Source organism: Entelurus aequoreus, linkage group LG26 (assembly GCF_033978785.1).
Source record: "Entelurus aequoreus isolate RoL-2023_Sb linkage group LG26, RoL_Eaeq_v1.1, whole genome shotgun sequence".
NCBI classification, from domain to species: Eukaryota; Metazoa; Chordata; class Actinopteri; order Syngnathiformes; family Syngnathidae; genus Entelurus; species Entelurus aequoreus.
Window position 1 is genome coordinate 30,629,579 of NC_084756.1, and position 27,894 is coordinate 30,657,472.

General features: G+C 32.3%; 1 long non-coding RNA gene across 1 annotated transcript; it reads right to left on the reverse strand.

Moving 5' to 3' along the window:
* Window positions 1–164: 164 nt before the first annotated feature.
* On the reverse strand, window positions 165–22,066 carry LOC133643372 (uncharacterized). Its single transcript, XR_009824674.1, has 4 exons — window positions 22,001–22,066; window positions 3,512–3,648; window positions 2,732–2,817; window positions 165–393 (listed from the first exon to the last, which is right to left on the reverse strand). It is a non-coding gene; the product is annotated as an uncharacterized LOC133643372 (long non-coding RNA).
* Between the last annotated feature and the right edge of the window lie 5,828 nt (window positions 22,067–27,894).

The window sequence follows — 27,894 nt, forward strand, 5'->3', positions numbered from 1 at the left end:
AGATTAACATAAAATCTGCTTAGTGAGAAGAATTATCTTATCAGACAGAAAATAAGCAAATATCACCCTTATTTGAGATATTTAATCTTACTTAGATTTCAGTTTTTGCAGTGTGGGAAGGAATTTAGGGATCTTTTCCAACCTCCGACAGATTAAACATTTGATTTGGCCCATATATTGAAGGGGAAGTCTAATAGTTTCAACACTTAAAGGGATACATCTTGGGAAAAAACATGTTCAAAGACGCCATAACTCTACACCAAGTTCATTGTTGTCTTCTCGTCCTTTTAACAGTTTGAAACACACCACTCACAGGACTTCAATGGCACAGCAACAACCTGCGAGCGTTTAAAACCAACAATTTTTCAAGCCTGTGGTTTGCCTGGTTTCAACCTGCAGGGGAACACAGCGGGAGGTTCATTAGCTGGCCTTGAGGGGATCAAACAGACGATGCATCAGGCATACAACAACAGAGGCAAATATTAGGAGCACTGCAAAAACTGCAATCTAAGTAAGATTAAATATCTCAAATAAGGGTGATATTTGCTTATTTTCTGTCTGATAAGATCATTCTTCTCACTAAGCAGATTTTATGTTAGAGTGTTTTACTTGTTTTAAGGGTTTTGGTCCTAAATGATCTCAGTAAGATATTACAGCTTGTTGCTGAGATTTGATGAGCTATATTGAGTAAAACATGCTTGAAACTAGAATATCAACTGTTGCAAAGCTGTGTCATCAACACTCACAAGTATAAAACTACTTTTTTAAAGTAATAATTTCTTATTTCAAGCATGAAAAAAAAAATCATGATTTTGACACAAATGTGTCTCATAATTAAAACAGATGACAGCCAAATGGACTTTGCTGTTTTATTTTCAATGAAACAATAGAAAATACGTACTCATATAGTAGTACAGTTGGCACAGTACAGTAAACTGACAGTTAATATTTAAACATTTAACATTTCAAACAATTTTGAACAGAAATAGTTCATGCACATTCAGATAAATTCCTCAAAATTACAATTAAAAACATTTTGGCCGGGGGGCCGAGCTGTATATATGCGCACTAATTGACTGAAAGAGCACGCACTTGGCGCGATGATGTCATGTTATCCATGGAAAAATGCATTTGTAGACCATATGATTTGCCTGAGCCGCTAGGAGACCCCGAGAGTAACAAGCGCTTGCCTTGTTGCCTTTCCATTAAGAACAATACATTTGTTTTTAGTATAAGTTTGCTGGTTTCAAGAAATGTAATGCCGAGCGCATATCATTATGTCAAGATAATGGCACTAGCATTTACTTAATTTAAGAATATTTTTCAACATATTGAGCAAAAAGGTCTCTTTTTTTTTTCTACCAAGAAAAGTGCACTTGTTATTAGTGAGAATATACTTATTTTAAGGTATTTTTGGGTTCATTGAGGTTAGCTAATTTTTCTTGTTTGGGAAAGTCTCGACAAGCCAAATGTTCTTGTTCTATTGGCAGATAATTTTGCTTAGTTCAAATAAAACACCCCTCATTTTTGTAAATTTTTTTCTTGTTTTTCAACACTGACTTTTTGCAGTGCAGGAACTGATGGATCTACGGAGCGCTAACATTCCCAGACACTTGCTGTTTTGCTAACTTAATGCTAACGATGTTTTTAATATAATGAAGAAATAAATACATGTAGGGATTAGAAGAAAACGTAATATAACAGAGTAGCGTTTCTTCGTCACTAATATACTTGGTAAGTAAAAAGCATCTTAGCGGGTTACGTACTGACCTGAATGAATATAAGTCGACCCTAAATACAGTCGATTGCTTCCCGGGAGAACAAACCTCGCAGTAAGCTGCGACCCACCCGTCATGACATATGTAAACTTTTGACCACGACTGTATATGACAATCCCTCTTTTTCAAACAATTGATCATAATAAGATTCCTAAATTGGAAGTTAATTTTCAAATATTTATTGTACCAATCACACTGCTCTTTTTCTGAACCTTTCAGGATTTTTTTTGGTCCAAAATTATCCTCCATGCTAAATCAAGAACTATTTAGATTTTCAATGATAAACAACAAGATGAAGTGGAAATTGTGAAGCTGGACGTTAAAATTACAAGCATTTTTCTGTCTTTTAGAAATTCGTATTCACAAATGTTAAATTTTTATTCATTTTTTTGTTCAGTGAAAAAACTAAAACAAAATTAAGACCTCTCTTGATTTTAAAACATATGACGTACAATTGTTCCGAGCAACGTTGAGAACTTCTTGAATTAGGTCTTGTGTCATGATCTGTGGTCTGGATTATGTTTTTGTTATTTTTTGTTAGTTTTTGGACTCTTTTAGTTCCTGTTTGTGCTCCCTTGTTTGTTTTAGTTTCCATGACGACTTATGATTTTCACCTGTCTCTTGCGTTCGGGTCACACCTGTCTCTAATCAAGAGAGACTATTATTTAAGCCTGTCGTTGCCAGTTAGTTGGTCTGGCAACATTGTTCTTTTCATGCCATAGTTCATGCTTGCATTCATGCGATTGTTTCATGCTCTTTTCATGTGATTGTTTGCTTCATGCCATGCCAAGTAAGTTTTGTTTATTCATGCCAAAGTTAGCGAGTTTTTGTTTTGCCCTGTCCATAGTTTACGTTAGGTGTTAGTTTTTGTTTCCTGCGCTAAGTTGTGCCTTCGCCTTGTGCGCCTTTTTTGTTTTTACCTATTTGAGAGTCAAGAATAAATATGTTCCTACCTGCTACCTTTGTCCGGAAAAGTCCGTTTGCATCCCGGGAGAACAATCCTCGCAGTAAGTTGCGAAACCCCCCACGTCGTGACATCCTGACGTTGAGCAACACAAACATAACGTTGAAACAACATGCTTTTTGACGACGTTTATTCAACGTCAGGTTGTGACGTTGGTTTGACCATTGAAATTTGGTCATTTCCCAACTAGTGTGGTACAGTATACCGGTACTAGTATAGTACCACGGTACTAATGAATCACAAACGGTACTATAATAATAATAATAATAATAATAATAACAGATTTTATTTGTAAAAAGCACTTTATATTGAGTACACAATCTCAAAGTGCTAGTGTATTAAAAAAATTTAAGAAAATAAATTAAAAAAGATAATAAAGAAATAAATCAAAATAAAAACTACAACAGCCAAATAGCTATAGCTAGTATGTATATATCTTTAAAAAAAGGCTTTTTTTTAAAAAGAAGGGCTTTTTAGCCTTTTTTAAAAGCATCCACAGTCTGTGGTGCCCTCAGGTGGTCAGGGAGAGCATTCCACAGACTGGGAGCGGCGGTACTATACTCTGTTTGAAAAGAACCGGCTCCACTTTTTTTTTTTTAAACGGAGCATCATGAACAGAGGAGCATGTACGGCAGCGCACAATCACGGAGTACTTAAAAGCAAATTGTCTTGTATTTTGTTACTTGCCGTATTTTGGTTAAAGTTCCTTCCCAGCGCTCTTATTTTCGTAGCCCACTTCCTGTATTGGAATTTCTAGCTGTAGCTTTACCTCTATTTGGAGCCCTGGTGTCCTCACTAGTCCCTGATTGCCAATTAGGAGAATTTATTATCCACCATCGTCTGTTGGCCAGCGGTGGTTCATCGTTGTATGTTTGTTGGCACTGTTGGTGTATTTCTGACTGATAGCTGAAAAAAAAACATGTTTCCATTTATTAGCCACGCCGGACTATAAGCCACAGATATAAACGTTGTGGAATGAGTTATTCACGCAGTAAATGTTTATGTACATACCTTAATTGTTTCCAAATGGTGTCTGTAATACGGCAGTGAAATGGACGACCCTAATGGACCCACAAGCTGCGGAAGCTAGCTCTCCAATCAGCTAAACAGACCCAATAACTCCACGGTGACAGTTTGGTGAATTAAGTGAGGGATTTGTGAAACTTAAACAATACAAAATGCTTTGTAAGTAAATAATGCTAACACAAATAACAACTTAGCATATTAGCTAATGCTAAGGCTAGCTCTCCAATCAGCACAATCACAGAGTACTTAAAAGCAGACAGAGTGAGTAGACAGGAAAGGGAGAACGGACGCATTTTGGCTTAAAAACTAAAGATAAAGGTGAAGTTATAACACTGAAACGCCCTCAGGAAGAGGTGCTTTAAGACATTGCTAGCTAGCTAGCGGCTAAAGTCCATCCGCAGTCTGCAGTGTTTGAGCTACTTCTAAATCACTAATCCTCGTCTCCATGGCGACAAATAAAGTAAGTTTCTTACAAGTATCATCCCTGCAGGGCGAGGAATAGCTAAACATGCTTCACTACACACCGTAGCTCACCGACGTCAAAATGTAAACAAACACCATTGGTGGATCTACACCCAACATCCACTGTAATGATATCAAGTACAGGAACGTATCTAGTTGATACTATGATTACGTCGTTATTGTTTGGCATCACATCATCTTTTTTTTATTTTTTTTTTATACTATGTTTATAAACTCAGGAAATACTTATGTTCACTATTTTATTTAAGGACAAACTTGCAATAAGAAACATATGTTTAATGTACCCTTAGATTGTTTTGTTAAAATAAAGCCAATATTGCAATTTTTTGTGGTCCCCTTTATTTAGAAAAGTACCGAAAAGTATCAAAATCATTTTGGTACTGTTATCGGTACCAAAATATTGGTATCGTTACAACACTACTGTAATGATACCAACTACAGTAGCGTAACTAGTCGATACTACTATGATTACGTCGATATTTTTTGGCATCACAACATCTTTTGTTTTAAAAAAAATTATATTATGTTTATAAACTCAGGAAATATGTCCCTGGACACATGAGGACTTTGAATATGACCAATGTATGATCCCGTAACGACTTGGTATCGGATTAATACCCAAATTGCTGGTATCATCTAAAACTAATGTAAAGCATCCAACAACAGAAGAATAAGTGATTATTACATTTTAACAGAAGTGTAGGTAGAACATGTTAAAAGAGAAAGTAAGCAGATATTTACAGTAAATGAACAAGTAGATTAATAATTCATTTTCTACCACTTGTCCTTAATAATGTTGACAAAATAATAGAATGATAAATGACACAATATGTTACTGCATATGTCAGCAGCTAAATTAGGAGCCTTTGTTTGTTTACTTACTACTAAAAGACAAATTGTCTGGTATGTTTACTATTTTATTTAAGGACAAACTTGCAATAATAAACATATGTTTAATGTACCCTAAGATTTTTTGTTCAAATAAAGCCAATAATGACATTTTTATGTGGTCCCCTTTATTTAGAAAAGTACCAAAAAATATCAAAATCATTTTGGTACCGGTACCAGTACCAAAATATTGGTATCGTTACAACAGTACTGTAATGATACCAAGTACGGTACCATATCAATTCGTTACTACTATGATTACGTCGATATTTTTGGCATCACAACATCTTCTTTTGTTTTAAAAAAAATTATATTATGTTTATAAACTCAGGAAATATGTCCCTGGACACATGAGGACTTTGAATATGACCAATGTATGATCCTGTAACGATTTGGTATCGGATTAATACCCAAATTCGTGGTATCATCCAAAACTAATGTAAAGTATCAAACAACAGAAGAATAAGTGATGATTACATTTTAACAGAAGTGTAGGTAAAACATGTTAAAAGAGAAAGTAAGCAGATATTAACAGTAAATGAACAAGTAGATTAATAATTCATTTTCTACCACTTGTCCTTAATAATTTTGACAAAATAATAGAATGATAAATGACACAATATGTTACTTCATATGTCAGCAGAATAAATTAGAAGCCTTTGTTTGTTTACTTACTAATAAAAGACAAGTTGTCTTGTATGTTCACTATTTTATTTAAGGACAAACTTGCAATAATAAACATATGTTTAATGTACCCTAAGATTTTTTGTCAAAATTAAGCCAATAATGCCATTTTTTTGTGGAACCCTTTATTTAGAAAAGTATCAAAATAATTTTAGTATCGGTACCCGTACCAAAATATTGCTTTCGTTACAACACTACTTTAATAATGTCAAGTACAGTTGCGTATCAAGTCGATACTGCTATGATTACGTCGATATTGTTTGGCATCACAACATCTTCTTTTGTTCAAAAAAAAATTATATTATGTTTATAAACTCAGGAAATATGTCACTATTTTATTTAAGGACAAACTTGCAATAAGAAACATATGTTTAATGTACCCTAAGATTTTTTGTTAAAATAAAGCCAATAATGCCGTTTTTTTGTGGAACCCTTTATTTCGAAAAGTACCGAAAAGTATCCAAATAATTTTAGTACCGGTACCAGTACCAAAATATTGGTATTGTTACAACACTACTGTAATGATACCAAGTACAGTAGCGTATCAAGTCGATACTACTATGATCACGTCGATATTTTTTGGCATCACATCTTCTTTTGTTTAAAAAAAATTATATTATGTTTATAAACTCAGGAAATATGTCACTATTTTATTTAAGGACAAACTTGCAATAAGAAACATATGACCAATGTATGATCCCGTAACAACTTGGTATCGCATTGATACCCAAATTTGTGGTATCATCCAAAACTAATGTAAAGTATCAAACAACAGAAGAATAAGTGATTATTACATTTTAACAGAAGTATAGGTAGAACATGTTAAAAGAGAAAGTAAGCAGATATTAACAGTAAATGAACAAGTAGATTAATAATTCATTTTCTACCATTTGTCCTTAATAATGTTGACAAAATAATAGAATGATAAATGACACAATATGTTACTTCATATGTCAGCAGCTAAATTAGGAGCCTTTGTTTGTTTACTTACTAATAAAAGACAAGTTGTCTTGTATGTTCACTATTTTATTTAAGGACAAACTTGCAATAATAAACATGTGTTTAATGTACCCTAAGATTTTTTGTCAAAATTAAGCCAATAATGCCATTTTTTGTGGAACCCTTTATTTCGAAAAGTTTCAAAATAATTTTAGTATCGGTACCAGTACCAAAATATTGCTTTCGTTACAACACTACTTTAATAATGTCAAGTACAGTTGCGTATCAAGTCGATACTGCTATGATTACGTCGATATTGTTTTGCATCACAACATCTTCTTTTGTTTAAAAAAAAAAATATTATCTTTATAAACTCAGGAAATATGTCACTATTTTATTTAAGGACAAACTTGCAATAATAAACATATGTTTAATGTACCCTAAGATTTGTTGTTAAAATAAAGCCAATAATGCCATTTTTTTGTGGAACCCTTTATTTCGAAAAGTACCGAAAAGTATCCAAATAATTTTAGTATCGGTACCAGTAGCAAAATATTGCTTTCGTTACAACACTACATTAATAATATCAAGTACAGTTGCGTATCAAGTCGATACTACTATGATTACGTCGATATTGTTTGGCATCACAACATCTTCTTTTGTTTAAAAAAAAATTATATTTTGTTTATAAACTCAGGAAATATGTCACTATTTTATTTAAGGACAAACTTGCAATAAGAAACATATGTTTAATGTACCCTAAGATTTTTTGTTAAAATAAAGCCAATAATGCCATTTTTTTGTGGAACCCTTTATTTCAAAAAGTACCAAAAAGTATCCAAATAATTTTAGTACCGGTACCAGTACCAAAATATTGGTATTGTTACAACACTACTGTAATGATACCAAGTACAGTAGCGTATCAAGTCGATACTACTATGATCACGTCGATATTTTTTGGCATCACAACATCTTCTTTTGTTTAAAAAAAATATATATTATCTTTATAAACTCAGGAAATATGTCACTATTTTATTTAAGGACAAACTTGCAATAAGAAACATATGTTTAATGTACCCTAAGATTTGTTGTTAAAATAAAGCCAATAATGCCGTTTTTTTGTGGAACCCTTTATTTCGAAAAGTACCGAAAAGTATCCAAATAATTTTAGTACCGGTACCAGTACCAAAATATTGGTATTGTTACAACACTACTGTAATGATACCAAGTACAGTAGCGTATCTAGTCGATACTACTATGATTACGTCGATATTGTTTGGCATCACAACATCTTCTTTTGTTTAAAAAAAAATTATATTACCTTTATAAACTCAGGAAATATGTCACTATTTTATTTAAGGACAAACTTGCAATAAGAAACATATGTTTAATGTACCCTAAGATTTTTTGTTAAAATAAAGCCAATAATGCCGTTTTTTTGTGGAACCCTTTATTTCGAAAAGTACCGAAAAGTATCCAAATAATTTTAGTACCGGTACCAGTACCAAAATATTGGTATTGTTACAACACTACTGTAATGATACCAAGTACAGTAGCGTATCAAGTCGATACTACTATGATCACCTCGATATTTTTTGGCATCACAACATCTTCTTTTGTTTAAAAAAATATATATATTATGTTTATAAACTCAGGAAATATGTCACTATTTTATTTAAGGACAAACTTGCAATAATAAACATATGTTTAATGTACCCTAAGATTTTTTGTCAAAATTAAGCCAATAATGCCATTTTTTTGTGGAACCCTTTATTTCGAAAAGTATTGAAATAATTTTAGTGTCGGTACCAGTACCAAAATATTGCTTTCGTTACAACACTACATTAATAATACCAAGTACAGTAGCGTATCAAGTCGATACTACTATGATTACGTCAATATTGTTTGGCATCACAACATCTTCTTTTGTTTAAAAAAAAATGTATATTACGTTTATAAACTCAGGAAATATGTCACTATTTTATTTAAGGACAAACTTGCAATAATAAACATATGTTTAATGTACCCTAAGATTTTTTGTCAAAATTAAGCCAATAATGCCATTTTTTTGTGGAACCCTTTATTTCGAAAAGTATCAAAATAATTTTAGTATCGGTACCAGTACCAAAATATTGCTTTCGTTACAACACTACTTTAATAATGTCAAGTACAGTTGCGTATCAAGTCGCTACTACTATGATTACGTCGATATTGTTTGGCATCACAACATCTTCTTTTGTTTAAAAAAAAATTATATTATGTTTATAAACTCAGGAAATATGTCACTATTTTATTTAAGGACAAACTTGCAATAATAAACATATGTTTAATGTACCCTAAGATTTGTTGTTAAAATAAAGCCAATAATACCGTTTTTTTATGGAACCCTTTATTTCAAAAAGTATCCAAATAATTTTAGTACCGGTACCAGTACCAAAATATTGGTATTGTTACAACACTACTGTAATGATACCAAGTACAGTAGCGTATCAAGTCGATACTACTATGATCACGTCGACATTTTTTGGCATCACAACATCTTCTTTTGTTTAAAAAAAAATTATATTATGTTTACAAATTCAGGAAATATGTCACTATTTTATTTAAGGACAAACTTGCAATAATAAACATATGTTTAATGTACCCTAAGATTTTTTGTCAAAATTAAGCCAATAATGCCATTTTTTTGTGGAACCCTTTATTTCGAAAAGTATCAAAATAATTTTAGTATCGGTACCAGTACCAAAATATTGCTTTCGTTACAACACTACTTTAATAATGTCAAGTACAGTTGCGTATCAAGTCGATACTACTATGATTACGTCGATATTGTTTGGCATCACAACATCTTCTTTTGTTTAAAAAAAAATTATATTATGTTTATAAACTCAGGAAATATGTCACTATTTTATTTAAGGACAAACTTGCAATAATAAACATATGTTTGATGTACCCTAAGATTTTTTGTTCAAATAAAGCCAATAATGCCATTTTTTTGTGGAACCCTTTATTTCGAAAAGTACTGAAAAGTATCCAAATAATTTTAGTACCGGTACCAGTACCAAAATATTGGTATTGTTACAACACCACTGTAATGATACCAAGTACAGTAGCGTATCAAGTCGATACTACTATGATTACGTCGATATTGTTTGGCATCACAACATCTTCTTTTGTTTAAAAAAAAATTATATTATCTTTATAAACTCAGGAAATATGTCACTATTTTATTTAAGGACAAACTTGCAATAAGAAACATATGACCAATGTATGATCCCGTAACGACTTGGTATCGCATTGATACCCAAATTTGTGGTATCATCCAAAACTAATGTAAGGCATCCAACAACAGAAGAATAAGTGATTATTACATTTTAACAGAAGTGTAGATAGAACATGTTAAAAGAGAAAGTAAGCAGATATTAACAGTAAATGAACAAGTAGATTAATAATTCATTTTCTACCATTTGTCCTTAATAATTTTGACAAAATAATAGAATGATAAATGACACAATATGTTACTTCATATGTCAGCAGCTAAATTAGGAGTCTTTGTTTGCTTACTTACTACTAAAAGACAAGTTGTCTTGTATGTTCACTATTTTTTTTAAGGACAAACTTGCAATAATAAACATATGTTTAATGTACCCTAAGATTTTTTGTCAAAATTAAGCCAATAATGCCATTTTTTTGTGGAACCCTTTATTTGGAAAAGTATCAAAATAATTTTAGTATCGGTACCAGTACCAAAATATTGCTTTCGTTACAACACTACATTAATAATATCATGTACAGTTGCGTATCAAGTCGATACTGCTATGATTACGTCGATATTGTTTGGCATCACAACATCTTCTTTTGTTTAAAAAAAATATATATTATGTTTATAAACTCAGGAAATATGTCACTATTTTATTTAAGGACAAACTTGCAATAAGAAACATATGTTTAATGTACCCTAAGATTTTTTGTTCAAATAAAGCCAATAATGACATTTTTTGTGGAACCCTTTATTTCGAAAAGTACCGAAAAGTATCCAAATAATTTTAGTACCGGTACCAGTACCAAAATATTGGTATTGTTACAACACTACTGTAATGATACCAAGTACAGTTGCGTATCAAGTCGATACTACTATGATTACGTCGATATTTTTTGGCATCACATCTTCTTTTGTGTAAAAAAAAATTATATTATGTTTATAAATTCAGGAAATATGTCACTATTTTATTTAAGGACAAACTTGCAATAAGAAACATATGACCAATGTATGATCCCGTAACGACTTGGTATTGCATTGATACCCAAATTTGTGGTATTATCCAAAACTAATGTAAAGTATCAAACAACAGAAGAATAAGTGATGATTACATTTTAACAGAAGTGTAGATAGAACATGTTAAAAGAGAAAGTAAGCAGATATTAACAGTAAATGAACAAGTAGATTAATAATTCATTTTCTACCATTTGTCCTTAATAATGTTGACAAAATAATAGAATGATAAATGACACAATATGTTACTTCATATGTCAGCAGACTAAATTAGGAGCCTTTGTTTGTTTACTTACTACTAAAAGACAAGTTGTCTTGTATGTTCACTATTTTATTTAAGGACAAACTTGCAATAATAAACATATGTTTAATGTACCCTAAGATTTTTTGTCAAAATTAAGCCAATAATGCCATTTTTTTGTGGAACCCTTTATTTCGAAAAGTATCAAAATAATTTTAGTATCGGTACCCGTACCAAAATATTGCTTTCGTTACAACACTACATTAATAATATCAAGTACAGTTGCGTATCAAGTCGATACTGCTATGATTACGTCGATATTGTTTGGCATCACTACATCTTTTGTTTAAAAAAAAATTATATTATCTTTATAAACTCAGGAAATATGTCACTATTTTATTTAAGGACAAACTTGCAATAAGAAAAATGTTTAATGTACCCTAAGATTTTTTGTTCAAATAAAGCCAATAATGACATTTTTTGTGGAACCCTTTATTTCGAAAAGTACCGAAAAGTATCCAAATAATTTTAGTACCGGTACCAGTACCAAAATATTGGTATTGTTACAACACTACTGTAATGATACCAAGTACAGTAGCGTATCAAGTCGATACTACTATGATCACGTCGATATTTTTTGGCATCACAACATCTTCTTTTGTTTAAAAAATATATATATTATCTTTATAAACTCAAGAAATATGTCACTATTTTATTTAAGGACAAACTTGCAATAATAAACATATGTTTAATGTACCCAAAGATTTGTTGTTAAAATAAAGCCAATAATGCCATTTTTTTGTGGAACCCTTTATTTCGAAAAGTATCAAAATAATTTTAGTATCGGTACGAGTACCAAAATATTGCTTTCGTTACAACACTACTTTAATAATGTCAAGTACAGTTGCGTATCAAGTCGATACTGCTATGATTACGTCGATATTGTTTGGCATCACAACATCTTCTTTTGTTTAAAAAAAAATTATATTATGTTTATAAATTCAGGAAATATGTCACTATTTTATTTAAGGACAAACTTGCAATAAGAAACATATGACCAATGTATGATCCCGTAACGACTTGGTATCGCATTGATACCCAAATTTGTGGTATCATCCAAAACTAATGTAAAGCATCCAACAACAGAAGAATAAGTGATGATTACATTTTAACAGAAGTATAGGTAGAACATGTTAAAAGAGAAAGTAAGCAGATATTAACAGTAAATGAACAAGTAGATTAATAATTCATTTTCTACCATTTGTCCTTAATAATGTTGACAAAATAATAGAATGATAAATGACAATATGTTACTTCATATGTCAGCAGACTAATTAGGAGCCTTGTTTGCTTACTTACTAATAAAAGACAAGTTGTCTTGTATGTTCACTATTTTATTTAAGGACAAACTTGCAATAATAAACATATGTTTAATGTACCCTAAGATTTTTTGTCAAAATTAAGCCAATAATGCCATTTTTTTGTGGAACCCTTTATTTCGAAAAGTATCAAAATAATTTTAGTATCGGTACCAGTACCAAAATATTGCTTTCGTTACAACACTACTTTAATAATGTCAAGTACAGTTGCGTATCAAGTCGATACTACTATGATTACGTCGATATTGTTTGGCATCACAACATCTTCTTTTGTTTAAAAAAAAATTATATTATGTTTATAAACTCAGGAAATATGTCACTATTTTATTTAAGGACAAACTTGCAATAAGAAACATGTTTAATGTACCCTAAGATTTGTTGTTAAAATAAAGCCAATAATGCCGTTTTTTTGTGGAACCCTTTATTTCGAAAAGTACCGAAAAGTATCCAAATAATTTTAGTACCGGTACCAGTACCAAAATATTGGTATTGTTACAACACTACTGTAATGATACCAAGTACAGTAGCGTATCAATTCGATACTACTATGATCACGTCGATATTTTTTGGCATCACAACATCTTTTGTTTAAAAAAAATTATATTATGTTTATAAACTCAGGAAATATGTCACTATTTTATTTAAGGACAAACTTGCAATAAGAAACATATGTTTAATGTACCCTAAGATTTTTTGTTAAAATAAAGCCAATAATGCCGTTTTTTTGTGGAACCCTTTATTTCGAAAAGTATCCAAATAATTTTAGTACCGGTACCAGTACCAAAATATTGGTATTGTTACAACACTACTGTACTGATACCAAGTACAGTAGCGTATCAAGTTGATACTACTATGATCACCTCGATATTTTTTGGCATCACAACATCTTCTTTTGTTTAAAAAAAAATTATATTATGTTTATAAATTCAGGAAATATGTCACTATTTTATTTAAGGACAAACTTGCAATAAGAAACATATGACCAATCTATGATCCCGTAACGACTTGGTATCGCATTGATACCCAAATTTGTGGTATCATCCAAAACTAATGTAAAGTATCAAACAACAGAAGAATAAGTGATTATTACATTTTAACAGAAGTATATGTAGAACATGTTAAAGGAGAAAGTAAGCAGATATTAACAGTAAATGAACAAGTAGATTAATAATTCATTTTCTACCATTTGTCCTTAATAATGTTGACAAAATAATAGAATGATAAATGACACAATATGTTACTTCATATGTCAGCAGCTAAATTAGGAGCCTTTGTTTGTTTACTTACTAATAAAAGACAAGTTGTCTTGTATGTTCGCTATTTTATTTAAGGACAAACTTGCAATAATAAACATATGTTTAATGTACCCTAAGATTTTTTGTCAAAATTAAGCCAATAATGCCATTTTTTGTGGAACCCTTTATTTCGAAAAGTTTCAAAATAATTTTAGTATCGGTACCAGTACCAAAATATTGCTTTCGTTACAACACTACTTTAATAATGTCAAGTACAGTTGCATATCAAGTCGATACTGCTATGATTACGTCGATATTGTTTTGCATCACAACATCTTCTTTTGTTTAAAAAAAAATATATTATCTTTATAAACTCAGGAAATATGTCACTATTTTATTTAAGGACAAACTTGCAATAATAAACATATGTTTAATGTACCCTAAGATTTTTTGTTAAAATAAAGCCAATAATGCCGTTTTTTTGTGGAACCCTTTATTTCGAAAAGTACCGAAAAGTATCCAAATAATTTTAGTACCGGTACCAGTACCAAAATATTGGTATTGTTACAACACTACTGTAATGATACCAAGTACAGTAGCGTATCAAGTCGATACTACTATGATCACGTCGATATTTTTTGGCATCACAACATCTTCTTTTGTTTAAAAAAAATTATATTATGTTTATAAATTCAGGAAATATGTCACTATTTTATTTAAGGACAAACTTGCAATAATAAACATATGTTTAATGTACCCTAAGATTTTTTGTTCAAATAAAGCCAATAATGATATTTTTTGTGGAACCCTTTATTTCGAAAAGTACCGAAAAGTATCCAAATAATTTTAGTACCGGTACCAGTACCAAAATATTGGTATTGTTACAACACTACTGTAATGATACCAAGTACAGTAGCGTATCTAGTCGATACTACTATGATTACGTCGATATTGTTTGGCATCACAACATCTTCTTTTGTTTAAAAAAAAATTATATTATGTTTATAAACTCAGGAAATATGTCACTATCTTATTTAAGGACAAACTTGCAATAAAAAACATATGTTTAATGTACCCTAAGATTTTTTGTTCAAATAAAGCCAATAATGCCGTTTTTTTGTGAAATCCTTTATTTCGAAAAGTACCGAAAAGTATCCAAATAATTTTAGTACCGGTACCAGTACCAAAATATTGGTATTGTTACAACACTACTGTAATGATAGCAAGTACAGTAGCGTATCAAGTCGATACTACTATGATTACGTCGATATTGTTTGGCATCACATCTTTTGTTTAAAAAAAAATTATATTATCTTTATAAACTCAGGAAATATGTCACTATTTTATTTAAGGACAAACTTGCAATAATAAACATATGTTTAATGTACCCTAAGATTTGTTGTTAAAATAAAGCCAATAATGCCGTTTTTTTGTGGAACCCTTTATTTCGAAAAGTATCAAAATAATTTTAGTATCGGTACCAGTACCAAAATATTGCTTTCGTTACAACACTACATTAATAATATCAAGTACAGTTGCGTATCAAGTCGATACTGCTAAGATTACGTCGATATTGTTTGGCATCACATCTTCTTTTGTTTAAAAAAAATTATATTATGTTTATAAACTCAGGAAATATGTCACTATTTTATTTAAGGACGAACTTGCAATAAGAAACATATGACCAATGTATGATACCGTAACGACTTGGTATCGCATTGATACCCAAATTTGTGGTATCATCCAAAACTAATGTAAAGCATCCAACAACAGAAGAATAAGTGATGGTTACATTTTAACAGAAGTGTAGATAGAACATGTTAAAAGAGAAAGTAAGCAGATATTAACACTAAATGAACAAGTAGATTAATAATTCATTTTCTACCATTTGTCCTTAATAATGTTGACAAAATAATAGAATGATAAATGACACAATATGTTACTTCATATGTCAGCAGCTAAATTAGGAGCCTTTGTTTGTTTACTTACTAATAAAAGACAAGTTGTCTGTTATGTTCATTATTTTATTTAAGGACAAACTTGCAATAATAAACATATGTTTAATGTACCCTAAGATTTTTTGTCAAAATTAAGCCAATAATGCCATTTTTTTGTGGAACCCTTTATTTCGAAAAGTATCAAAATAATTTTAGTATCGGTACCCGTACCAAAATATTGCTTTCGTTACAACACTACATTAATAATATCAAGTACAGTTGCGTATCAAGTCGATACTGCTATGATTACGTCGATATTGTTTGGCATCACTACATCTTTTGTTTGAAAAAAAATTATATTATCTTTATAAACTCAGGAAATATGTCACTATTTTATTTAAGGACAAACTTGCAATAAGAAAAATGTTTAATGTACCCTAAGATTTTTTGTTCAAATAAAGCCAATAATGACATTTTTTGTGGAACCCTTTATTTCGAAAAGTACCGAAAAGTATCCAAATAATTTTAGTACCGGTACCAGTACCAAAATATTGGTATTGTTACAACACTACTGTAATGATACCAAGTACAGTAGCGTATCAAGTCGATACTACTATGATCACGTCGATATTTTTTGGCATCACAACATCTTCTTTTGTTTAAAAAATATATATATTATCTTTATAAACTCAAGAAATATGTCACTATTTTATTTAAGGACAAACTTGCAATAATAAACATATGTTTAATGTACCCTAAGATTTGTTGTTAAAATAAAGCCAATAATGCCATTTTTTTGTGGAACCCTTTATTTCGAAAAGAATCAAAATAATTTTAGTATCGGTACGAGTACCAAAATATTGCTTTCGTTACAACACTACTTTAATAATGTCAAGTACAGTTGCGTATCAAGTCGATACTGCTATGATTACGCCGATATTGTTTGGCATCACAACATCTTCTTTTGTTTAAAAAAAAAAAAATATTATGTTTATAAACTCAGGAAATATGTCACTATTTTATTTAAGGACAAACTTGCAATAAGAAACATATGTTTAATGTACCCTAAGATTTGTTGTTAAAATAAAGCCAATAATGCCGTTTTTTTGTGGAACCCTTTATTTCGAAAAGTACCGAAAAGTATCCAAATAATTTTAGTACCGGTACCAGTACCAAAATATTGGTATTATTACAACACTACTGTAATGGTACCAAGTACAGTAGCGTATCAAGTCGATACTACTATGATCACGTCGATATTGTTTGGCATCACAACATCTTCTTTTGTTTAAAAAAAAATTATATTATGTTTACAAATTCAGGAAATATGTCACTATTTTATTTAAGGACAAACTTGCAATAATAAACATATGTTTAATGTACCCTAAGATTTTTTGTTAAAATAAAGCCAATAATGCCGTTTTTTTGTGGAACCCTTTATTTCGAAAAGTATCAAAATAATTTTAGTATCGGTACCAGTACCAAAATATTGCTTTCGTTACAACACTACATTAATAATATCAAGTACAGTTGCGTATCAAGTCGATACTACTATGATTACGTCGATATTGTTTGGCATCACAACATCTTCTTTTGTTTAAAAAAAAATTATATTATGTTTATAAACTCAGGAAATATGTCACTATTTTATTTAAGGACAAACTTGCAATAAGAAACATATGTTTAATGTACCCTAAGATTTTTTGTCAAAATTAAGCCAATAATGCCGTTTTTTTGTGGAACCCTTTATTTCGAAAAGTATCAAAATAATTTTAGTATCGGTACCAGTACCAAAATATTGCTTTCGTTACAACACGACATTAATAATATCAAGTACAGTTGCGTATCAAGTCGATACTACTATGATTACGTCGATATTGTTTGGCATCACAACATCTTCTTTTGTTTAAAAAAAAAATTATTTTATGTTTATAAACTCAGGAAATATGTCACTATTTTATTTAAGGACAAACTTGCAATAATAAACATATGTTTAATGTACCCTAAGATTTTTTGTCAAAATTAAGCCAATAATGCCATTTTTTTGTGGAACCCTTTATTTCGAAAAGTATCAAAATAATTTTAGTATCGGTACCAGTACCAAAATATTGCTTTCGTTACAACACTACATTAATAATATCAAGTACAGTTGCGTATCAAGTCGATACTGCTATGATTACGTCGATATTGTTTGGCATCACAACATCTTCTTTTGTTTAAAAAAAAACTATATTATGTTTATAAACTCAGGAAATATGTCACTATTTTATTTAAGGACAAACTTGCAATAATAAACATATGTTTAATGTACCCTAAGATTTTTTGTTCAAATAAAGCCAATAATGCCGTTTTTTTTGTGGAACCCTTTATTTCGAAAAGTACCGAAAAGTATCCAAATAATTTTAGTACCGGTACCAGTACCAAAATATTGGTATTGTTACAACACTACTGTAATGATACCAAGTACAGTAGCGTATCAAGTCGATACTACTATGATTACGTCGATATTGTTTAGCATCACAACATCTTCTTTTGTTTAAAAAAAATATATATTATCTTTATAAACTCAGGAAATATGTCACTATTTTATTTAAGGACAAACTTGCAATAATAAACATATGTTTAATGTACCCTAAGATTTGTTAAAATAAAGCCAATAATGCCGGTTTTTTGTGGAACCCTTTATTTCGAAAAGTATCAAAATAATTTTAGTATCGGTACCCGTACCAAAATATTGCTTTCGTTACAACACTACTTTAATAATGTCAAGTACAGTTGCGTATCAAGTCGATACTGCTATGATTACGTCGATATTGTTTGGCATCACAACATCTTCTTTTGTTTAAAAAAAATATATATTATCTTTATAAACTCAAGAAATATGTCACTATTTTATTTAAGGACAAACTTGCAATAAGAAACATATGTTTAATGTACCCTAAGATTTTTTGTTAAAATAAAGCCAATAATGCCATTTTTTTGTGGAACCCTTTATTTCAAAAAGTACCGAAAAGTATCCAAATAATTTTAGTACCGGTACCAGTACCAAAATATTGGTATTGTTACAACACTACTGTAATGATACCAAGTACAGTAGCGTATCAAGTCGATACTACTATGATTACGTCGATATTGTTTGGCATCACAACATCTTCTTTTGTTTAAAAAAAATATATATTATCTTTATAAACTCAGGAAATATGTCACTATTTTATTTAAGGACAAACTTGCAATAATAAACATATGTTTAATGTAGCCTAAGATTTTTTGTCAAAATTAAGCCAATAATGCCATTTTTTTGTGGAACCCTTTATTTCGAAAAGTATCAAAATAATTTTAGTATCGGTACCAGTACCAAAATATTGGTATTGTTACAACACTACTGTAATGATACCAAGTACAGTAGCGTATCAAGTCGATACTACTATGATTACGTCGATATTGTTTGGCATCACAACATCTTCTTTTGTTTAAAAAAAATATATATTATCTTTATAAACTCAGGAAATATGTCACTATTTTATTTAAGGACAAACTTGCAATAATAAACATATGTTTAATGTACCCTAAGATTTTTTTGTCAAAATTAAGCCAATAATGTCATTTTTTTGTGGAACCCTTTATTTCGAAAAGTATCAAAATAATTTTAGTATCGGTACCAGTACCAAAATATTGCTTTCGTTACAACACTACTTTAATAATATCAAGTACAGTTGCGTATCAAGTCGATACTGCTATGATTACGTCGATATTGTTTGGCATCACATCTTCTTTTGTTTAAAAAAAAATTATGTTATCTTTATAAACTCAGGAAATATGTCACTATTTTATTTAAGGACAAACTTGCAATAAGAAACATATGTTTAATGTACCCTAAGATTTGTTGTTAAAATAAAGCCAATAATGCCGTTTTTTTGTGGAACCCTTTATTTCGAAAAGTACCGAAAAGTATCCAAATAATTTTAGTACCGGTACCAGTACCAAAATATTGGTATTATTACAACACTACTGTAATTGTGTGGAACCCTTTATTTCGAAAAGTATTGAAATAATTTTGGTACCGGTCCCAAAGTATTGGTATCGGGACAACACTACCTTCTTATATCTGGGGGGGGGGGGGGGAAGAAGGCGATCCCCTGCGCCCTTGTAGTCGACCTTCCATCAGCAGTTCCGGAAATGTTATCAAAAGACGTTAACCCGGGTTTGTTTACACACCACGCTGCCGGCATTGAAGGTTCAGCCGGCGGGATGAAACGAGCCAAGTGAACTTTAGACCCGCTTCTGGCTGTCTGAGAATGTGAGATGATAAAGAATATTTTGTCACGTTTGTCAAAACCGGCTTTATCTACACCACAGGCCACAAATCCTAATCGTCAGACTACTTTGTGTAGCGTGCTTGTCGGTTTTACCCGTCAGTACGAAAGCCTCGCTTGTCTTTTTGAAATTTCTGCCAGCGGATCTTGGCACCTTCACAGATCATTTCATGTCGCAAAACAAAGAAAGCGCGACGCTTAAATCATTAATGGCGCAGCCCAGACGGCCTTGTTTCGCCGATTGTTCCGCGGCTTCGTATTGACGCCTGAGCGCGGGAATAACGTGTCCTACTTGGAGCCACGTAAGAACAACAACCCACCCGATCATTTTTCATCGCCGCACAAAAAAATAACGTGATCATGTAGTTCCTGGACGGCTCCGTGTCACCTGGAGTTTAGGGGTCCCGAAGTGGGCGGCGGCCTGACACCAGCAACAGCGACAAATGTCACACTTTAGTCTGATCACTGGCAGATCTGGAGCATTTTTTTGTTTGTTTTAAATCTTTTGCCTTCTGCGCTGCTGCTTACCCTCTCACTCTTTCTCTCCGTGCTGGCTGGCTGCAGCTTTGCCTGTTTGCTCTTGCATTATTTAGGCACCGGAGGCTGGAGATTTATACGCGCTAGACAACAGATATTAGCCTTAGTCTCCAGAAGACCAGATGGCCAATCAATATTTCTCCAGCCATTAACGGGGCCGTGAAGTCGGGAGATCTGTTATTTAAAAACGAGGCAGCAATACGATTGCATATAAAAGTAGCAGACAGGAGAGTGGAGCTCTCATGGTCATATTTTTGACGCCTTTATTCCCCCAGTGCACACATTGCAAAAACTGAAATCTAAGTAAGATTAAATATCTCAAATAAGAGTGATATTTGCTTATTTTCTGTCTGATAACATAATTATTCTCACTAAGCAGATTTTATGTTAGAGTCTTTTACTTGTTTTAAGGGTTTTGGTCCTAAATGATCTCAGTAAGATATTACAGCTTGTAGCTGAGATTTTATGACCTATATTGAGTAAAACATGCTTGAAACTAGAAAATCATATGTTGCAAAGCTGTGTCATCAACACTCGCAAGTATAAAACATATTTCTTAAAGTATTAATTTCTTATTTCAAGCATGAAAAAAAAAAATGCCGAGCGCATATCATTATGTCAAGATAATGGCACTAGCATTTACTTAATTTAAGAATATTTTTCAACATATTGAGCAAAATGGTCTCTTTTTTTTCTACCAAGAAAAGTGCACTTGTTATTAGTGAGAATATACTTATTTTAAGGTATTTTTGGGTTCATTGAGGTTAGCTAATTTTACTTGTTTTGGAAAGTCTTGACAAGCCGAATTTTCTTGTTCTATTGGCAGATAATTTTGCTTAATTCAAATAAAATACCCCTCATTTTTGTATTTTTTTTGTTTGTTTTTGAACACTGACTTTTTCCAGTGTGGTTTTCATCCTTTTGGCTGTCTCTTGGACAAGTGGGAGTGTTGTACCAGGGCCCCAATCACAGGTGGCCCCTGGGTTTTTGTAAAGTTTAAAAAAAACATATGAGAAAAATAACATTTAACCATTTTCTAAAAGCACACACTGCAAAAACTGAAATCTAAGTAAGATTAAATATCTCAAGTCTTGCTTATTTTCTGTCTGATGTCAATAAGGGGACTGAGGGGTGTTTTGTTTTCCCGGAATGCAAAGGAAAGTTGGCGCGGGCAAGACGTGAGGGTAGGTACATGATTTAATAATGACTATAGAAAGGAATAAACAAAAGGCGCGCACAAGGCGGAAGTACAAAAACGTGGCTAATGAAACAAAAACTTGCACAAAAGGCAAAAACTATAAGCATGAAATATACAACACTAACTGTGGCATGAAAAACGTGCATGGAACAATGGCTTGGGATGACAGGTAGCAGAGGTAGAAAGGATAACGTCACCAGGACGATCAACAGAAAAAGACAGGCTTAAATAGCAGTGACATGATTAGTGACAGGTGTGCGAGTGCAAAACGTGAGACAGGTGCGTGACATGAGGACAGGTGAAAACTAATGGGTTGTCATGGTGACAAGGCAAGGGAGTGAAAGCAGGAACTAAAAAGTGTCCAAAAACCAAGCAGAACATAACTAAACAAAAACATGATCACACAGACATGACATCTGATAAGATAATTCTTCTCACTAAGCAGATTTTATATTAGAGTGTTTTACTTGTTTTAAGGGTTTTTGGTCCTAAATGATCTCAGTAAGATATTACAGCTTGTTGCTGAGATTTGATGACCTATATTGAGTAAAACATGCTTGAAACTAGAATATCAACTGTTGCAAAGCTGTGTCATCAACACTCACAAGTATAAAACATATTTTAATGTAATAATTTCTTACTTCAAGCATGAAAAAAAAAAATCATGATGCCGAGCGCATATCATTATGTCAAGATAATGACACTAGCATTTACTTAATTTAAGAATATTTTTCAACATATTGAGCAAAATGGTCTCTTTTTTTTCTACCAAGAAAAGTGCACTTGTTATTAGTGAGAATATACTTATTTTAAGGTATTTTTGGGTTCATTGAGGTTAGCTAATTTTACCTGTTTTGGAAAGTCTTGACAAGCCGAATTTTCTTGTTCTATTGGCAGATAATTTTGCTTAATTCAAATAAAATACCCCTAATTTTTGTTGTTTTTTTTGTTTGTTTTTGAACACTGACTTTTTGCAGTGTGGTTTTCATCCATTTGGCTGTCTCCTGGACAAGTGGGAGTGTTGTACCAGGGCCCCAAGCACAGGTGGCCCCTGGGTTTTTGTAAAGTTTAAAAAAAACATATGAGAAAAATAACATTTAACCATTTTCTAAAAGCACACACTGCAAAAACTGAAATCTAAGTAAGATTAAATATCTCAAGTCTTGCTTATTTTCTGTCTGATGTCAATAAGGGGACTGAGGGGTGTTTTGTTTTCCCGGAATGCAAAGGAAAGTTGGCGCGGGCAAGACGTGAGGGTAGGTACATGATTTAATAATGACTATAGAAAGGAATAAACAAAAGGCGCGCACAAGGCGGAAGTACAAAAATGTGGCTAATGAAACAAAAACTTGCAAAAAAGGCAACAACTATAAGCATAAAATATACAACACTAACTGTGGCATGAAAAACGTGCATGGAACAATGGCTTGGGATGACAGGTAGCAGAGGTAGAAAGGATAACGTCACCAGGACGATCAACAGAAAAAGACAGGCTTAAATAGCAGTGACATGATTAGTGACAGGTGTGCGAGTGCAAAACGTGAGACAGGTGCGTGACATGAGGACAGGTGAAAACTAATGGGTTGTCATGGTGACGAGGCAAGGGAGTGAAAGCAGGAACTAAAAAGTGTCCAAAAACCAAGCAGAACATAACTAAACAAAAACATGATCACACAGACATGACATCTGATAAGATCATTCTTCTCACTAAGCAGATTTTATGTTAGAGTGTTTTACTTGTTTTAAGGGTTTTTGGTCCTAAATGATCTCAGTAAGATATTACAGCTTGTTGCTGAGATTTGATGACCTATATTGAGTAAAACATGCTTGAAACTAGAATATCAACTGTTGCAAAGTTGTGTCATCAACACTCAAGTATAAAACAACTTTTTTAAAGTAATAATTTCTTACTTTAAGCATGAAAAAAAAAAATCATGATGCCGAGCGCATATCATTATGTCAAGATAATGGCACTAGCATTTACTTAATTTAAGAATATTTTTCAACATATTGAGCAAAAAGGTCTCTTTTTTTTTTCGACCAAGAAAAGTGCACTTATTATTAGTGAGAATATACTTATTTTAAGGTATTTTGGGGTTCATTGAGGTTAGCTAATTTTACTTGTTTTGGAAAGTCTTGACAAGCCAAATGTTCTTGTTCTATTGGCAGATAATTGTGTTTAGTTCAAATAAAATACCCCTAATTTTTGTAATTTTTTTTCTTGTTTTTGAACACTAAATTTTTGCAGTGTAGGTGTCAAACTCAAGGCCCGGGGGCCAAATCTGGCCCGCCACATTATTTCATGTGGCCCGCGAAAAGCCGAGAAATAATATGCGTAAATAAAATGCTTAATCGTTTCTTACTATATACAAAACCCCGAAACCAGTGAAGTTGCCACGTTGTGTAAATCGTAAATAAAAAACAGAATACAATGATTTGCAAATCCTTTTCAACATATATTCAATTGCAAAGACAGGAAAACTTTTGTTGTTTTTTGCAAATATTAGCTCATTTGGAATTTGATGCCTGCAACATGTTTCAAAAAAGCTGCCACAAGTGGCAAAAAAAGACTGAGAAAGTTGAGGAAGGCACATCAAACGCTTATTTGGAACATCCCACAGGTAAACAGGCTAATCGGGAACAGGTGGGTGCCATGATTGGGTATAAAAGCAGCTTCCATGAAATGCTCAGTCATTCACAAACAAGGATGGGGCGAGGGTCGCCACTTTGTGAACAAATGCGTGAGCAAATTGTCGAACAGTTTAAGAACATTTCTCAACCAACTATTGCAAGGAATTTAGGGATTTCACCATCTATGGTCCGTAATATCATCAAAATGTTCAGAGAATCTGGAGAAATCACTGCACGTAAGCAATATTACTGACCTTCGATCCCTCAGGCGGTAATGCATCAAAAAGCGACATCAGTGTGTAAAGGATATCACCACATGGGCTAAGGAACACTTCAGAAAACCACTGTCAGTTACTACAGTTCGTCGCTACATCTGTAAGTGCAAGTTAAAAGTCTACTATGCTAAGCGAAAACCATTTATCAACAACACCCGTAAATGCCGCCGGCTTCGTTGGGCCCGAGCTCATCTAAGATGGACTGATGCAAAGTGGAAAAGTGTTCTGTGGTCTGACGAGTCCACATTTCAAATTGTTTTTGGAAACTGTGGACGTCGTGTCTTCCAGACCAAAGAGGAAAAGAACCATCCGGACTGTTCCAGGCGCAAAGTTCAAAAGCCAGTATCTGTGATGGTATGGGGGTGTATTAGTGCCCAAGGCATGGGTAACTTACACATCTGTGAAGGCACCATTAATGCTGAAAGGTACATACACGTTTTGGAGCAACATATGTTGCCATCCAAGCAACGTTATCATGGACGCCCCTGCTTATTTCAGCAAGATAATGCCAAGCCACGTGTTTACAACAGCGTGGCTTCGTTGGCCTGCCTGTAGTCCAGACCTGTCTACCATTGAAAATGTGTGGCGCAATATGAAGCCATTAAATTCTAAGTTAATGATTATGTGCAAAAAAAAAGTAAAGTTTCTCAGTTCGAACATGAAATATTGTGTCTTTGCAGTCCATTCAATTTAATATAAGTTGAAAAGGATTTGCAAAATATTATTTTCTGTTTTTATTTACCAATTACACAACATGCCAACTTCACTGGTTTTGGGTTTTGTATATTTGCTCTTTCCTTTTTGACATTAAAAATCATATACTGCATGCAATTGCATATTTTTTTAAATTTAATACTATCAAAATCAAATATTATATCATCATGTATTCCAAAAATATTTTTTTTGTTAAAATAATGATAAATACAGCACTTAAATACAGTATCCAATTGATTTTGGGTAAGCACTCCATTTATGTCGACATAGCTTGTCTCCCAAGTTCCACATTTGGACCACGGCGACCTCACTCTCTCGGCTTCCGTCTGCTCCAGCGTCTCACCAACTTCTTCCTGCTTGCTTCTATAAGCATCAGTTCATCCTCTGTATATTCAGCTTCAAAAAGATAAGGTTGTGAATCCTCATTTGTCCAAAAATAGCCGACTTTGTCGTCTATCACCAAGTCTGCTTTGATTACAACACACTAGCGTTTGTTTTCGGAAATAGGAACACATATTTGTTGCCGGAAGTCGGAAGTGTGCTGCTATGGAAACGGAAATAAATGCACTGAGGCTTAAAATGACCAAAATACTGTAAATATTGTGCATATTACATATATGAACGTGTCTGTTCATATATGTACTATTATATATGTACTTGCAATGTGTACATAAAACGTTGATGGAGGGTGCGCGTCCCGAACACAAGAGGCAGGTAAAACTAATACGTAGCCATGGTAACAAACTCAGAGGTGCATAAACAGGAACTAAAGGAGTCCAAAACTAACAGAAAACACAAGTGATTCGAAATACTTAGACTATGATCCGGGCAGCGGATCATAACACTAAGTATGTAATGTAATGGCGGCACTTTAGTCAAAACGTGTTTTACAGACAATCTGCAAGCCGCTTTCTGACTGCCTCTTCAGAATTCACCATTTGACTTGAATAAAAACCTCTCATAATACCATAATTAATGTCACCACATGACCACAGCTGGAGAAATACTATACAGAAACACACCTGCGCACTTAATGGGCATTGAATCACCTTAATAATGTACAAAAGGGGCTATTTTCTGGCGCATTTAAAAATCAATAAACTTGCAACAGCAATTAAAGCACATGTCTACGTGGTGCCATCAAAATAAAATTATTGTAAAAATATATTAAACGTGAAATAATAAAGAAATAAAATATTGGAACTCACAAACGCTCTCACGGGTTGGGACAGGTAATCTAGCAAAAAGGGGCTATGTGCATGAAAACGGCACATAACTTATAGACATATTGGTTATAACCCATCAGAAAGAAAAACACAAAAACTACCACCAATCACAAGAAGTATCTAAACCTGTTATTCTTTCTAATGTAAATTGTAAGTCTGGTTAACGTGCGGTTTTCAATCCAATGATTGAACTATTAACAACAAAACAGTTCCCAGAGTGCTGCACATAAAACAAACAATACAAAGTAATTAAATTAAAAGCATTTTAAATAAAAATAAACAAAATAATACAATGAATTTTAAAAAATTCTAATAATAAAAATACCACAATAAGTTTAAAAAAAAAAACATCTATAAAATAGAATAAAATGATAAGAGACAAAAGGGACCACATAACTCACGTCGATTTAAAAAGCAGATAATAAGAGTGGGTTTTAAGACGGGACATGAGTAGGCAGAACATTCCATACCCAGCATGCATAACATTACAATACATTAGGTCCTGACGTTGAGAAACTCTTAACCCAACGTTGGAACAACATGCATTTTGACTACGTTTAATCAATGTTGGGTTCTGAAATTCATTTGACCATTGAATTTAGGTTATTTCCTAACCAAGAAGAACCATGATAAACATTCTGAATTCATTTCATCCATGCATTCATTTTCCAGATAATCATATTTATCTCACCATATGAAATATAACTTACTTCACTAATTAGGATGTATTTTTAATGTTATTACTTATGAAGTATATTGTGGATAAATTGAGATTAGGAAGTGAATAAAAGTGTTAGCAACTGCTATGTAAAGGAAAAGGGGTATGGTTAAATAAGCTCTTCTTCTTCCTACTCCTTTTCGAACATCTTGATTACAGAAACTGGAAATTGTGATGTATCATGTTGCATGCATGCATGTTCGAAATAAACTCAAACTCAAAGCCAACAACGTGGATCCAAGTTTAGACACCAACAGTGTCTCAATTTACAAATACAATGATTCCTTCAATGTTGTTTTAAAGTCAGTTTAGAAGTACAAAGTACCGTATTTTTCGGAGTATAAGTCGCACCTGCCGAAAATGCATAATAAAGAAGGGAAAAAACATATATAAGTCACACTGGAGTATAAGTCGCATTTTTGGGGGAAATGTATTTGATAAAAGCCAACACAAAG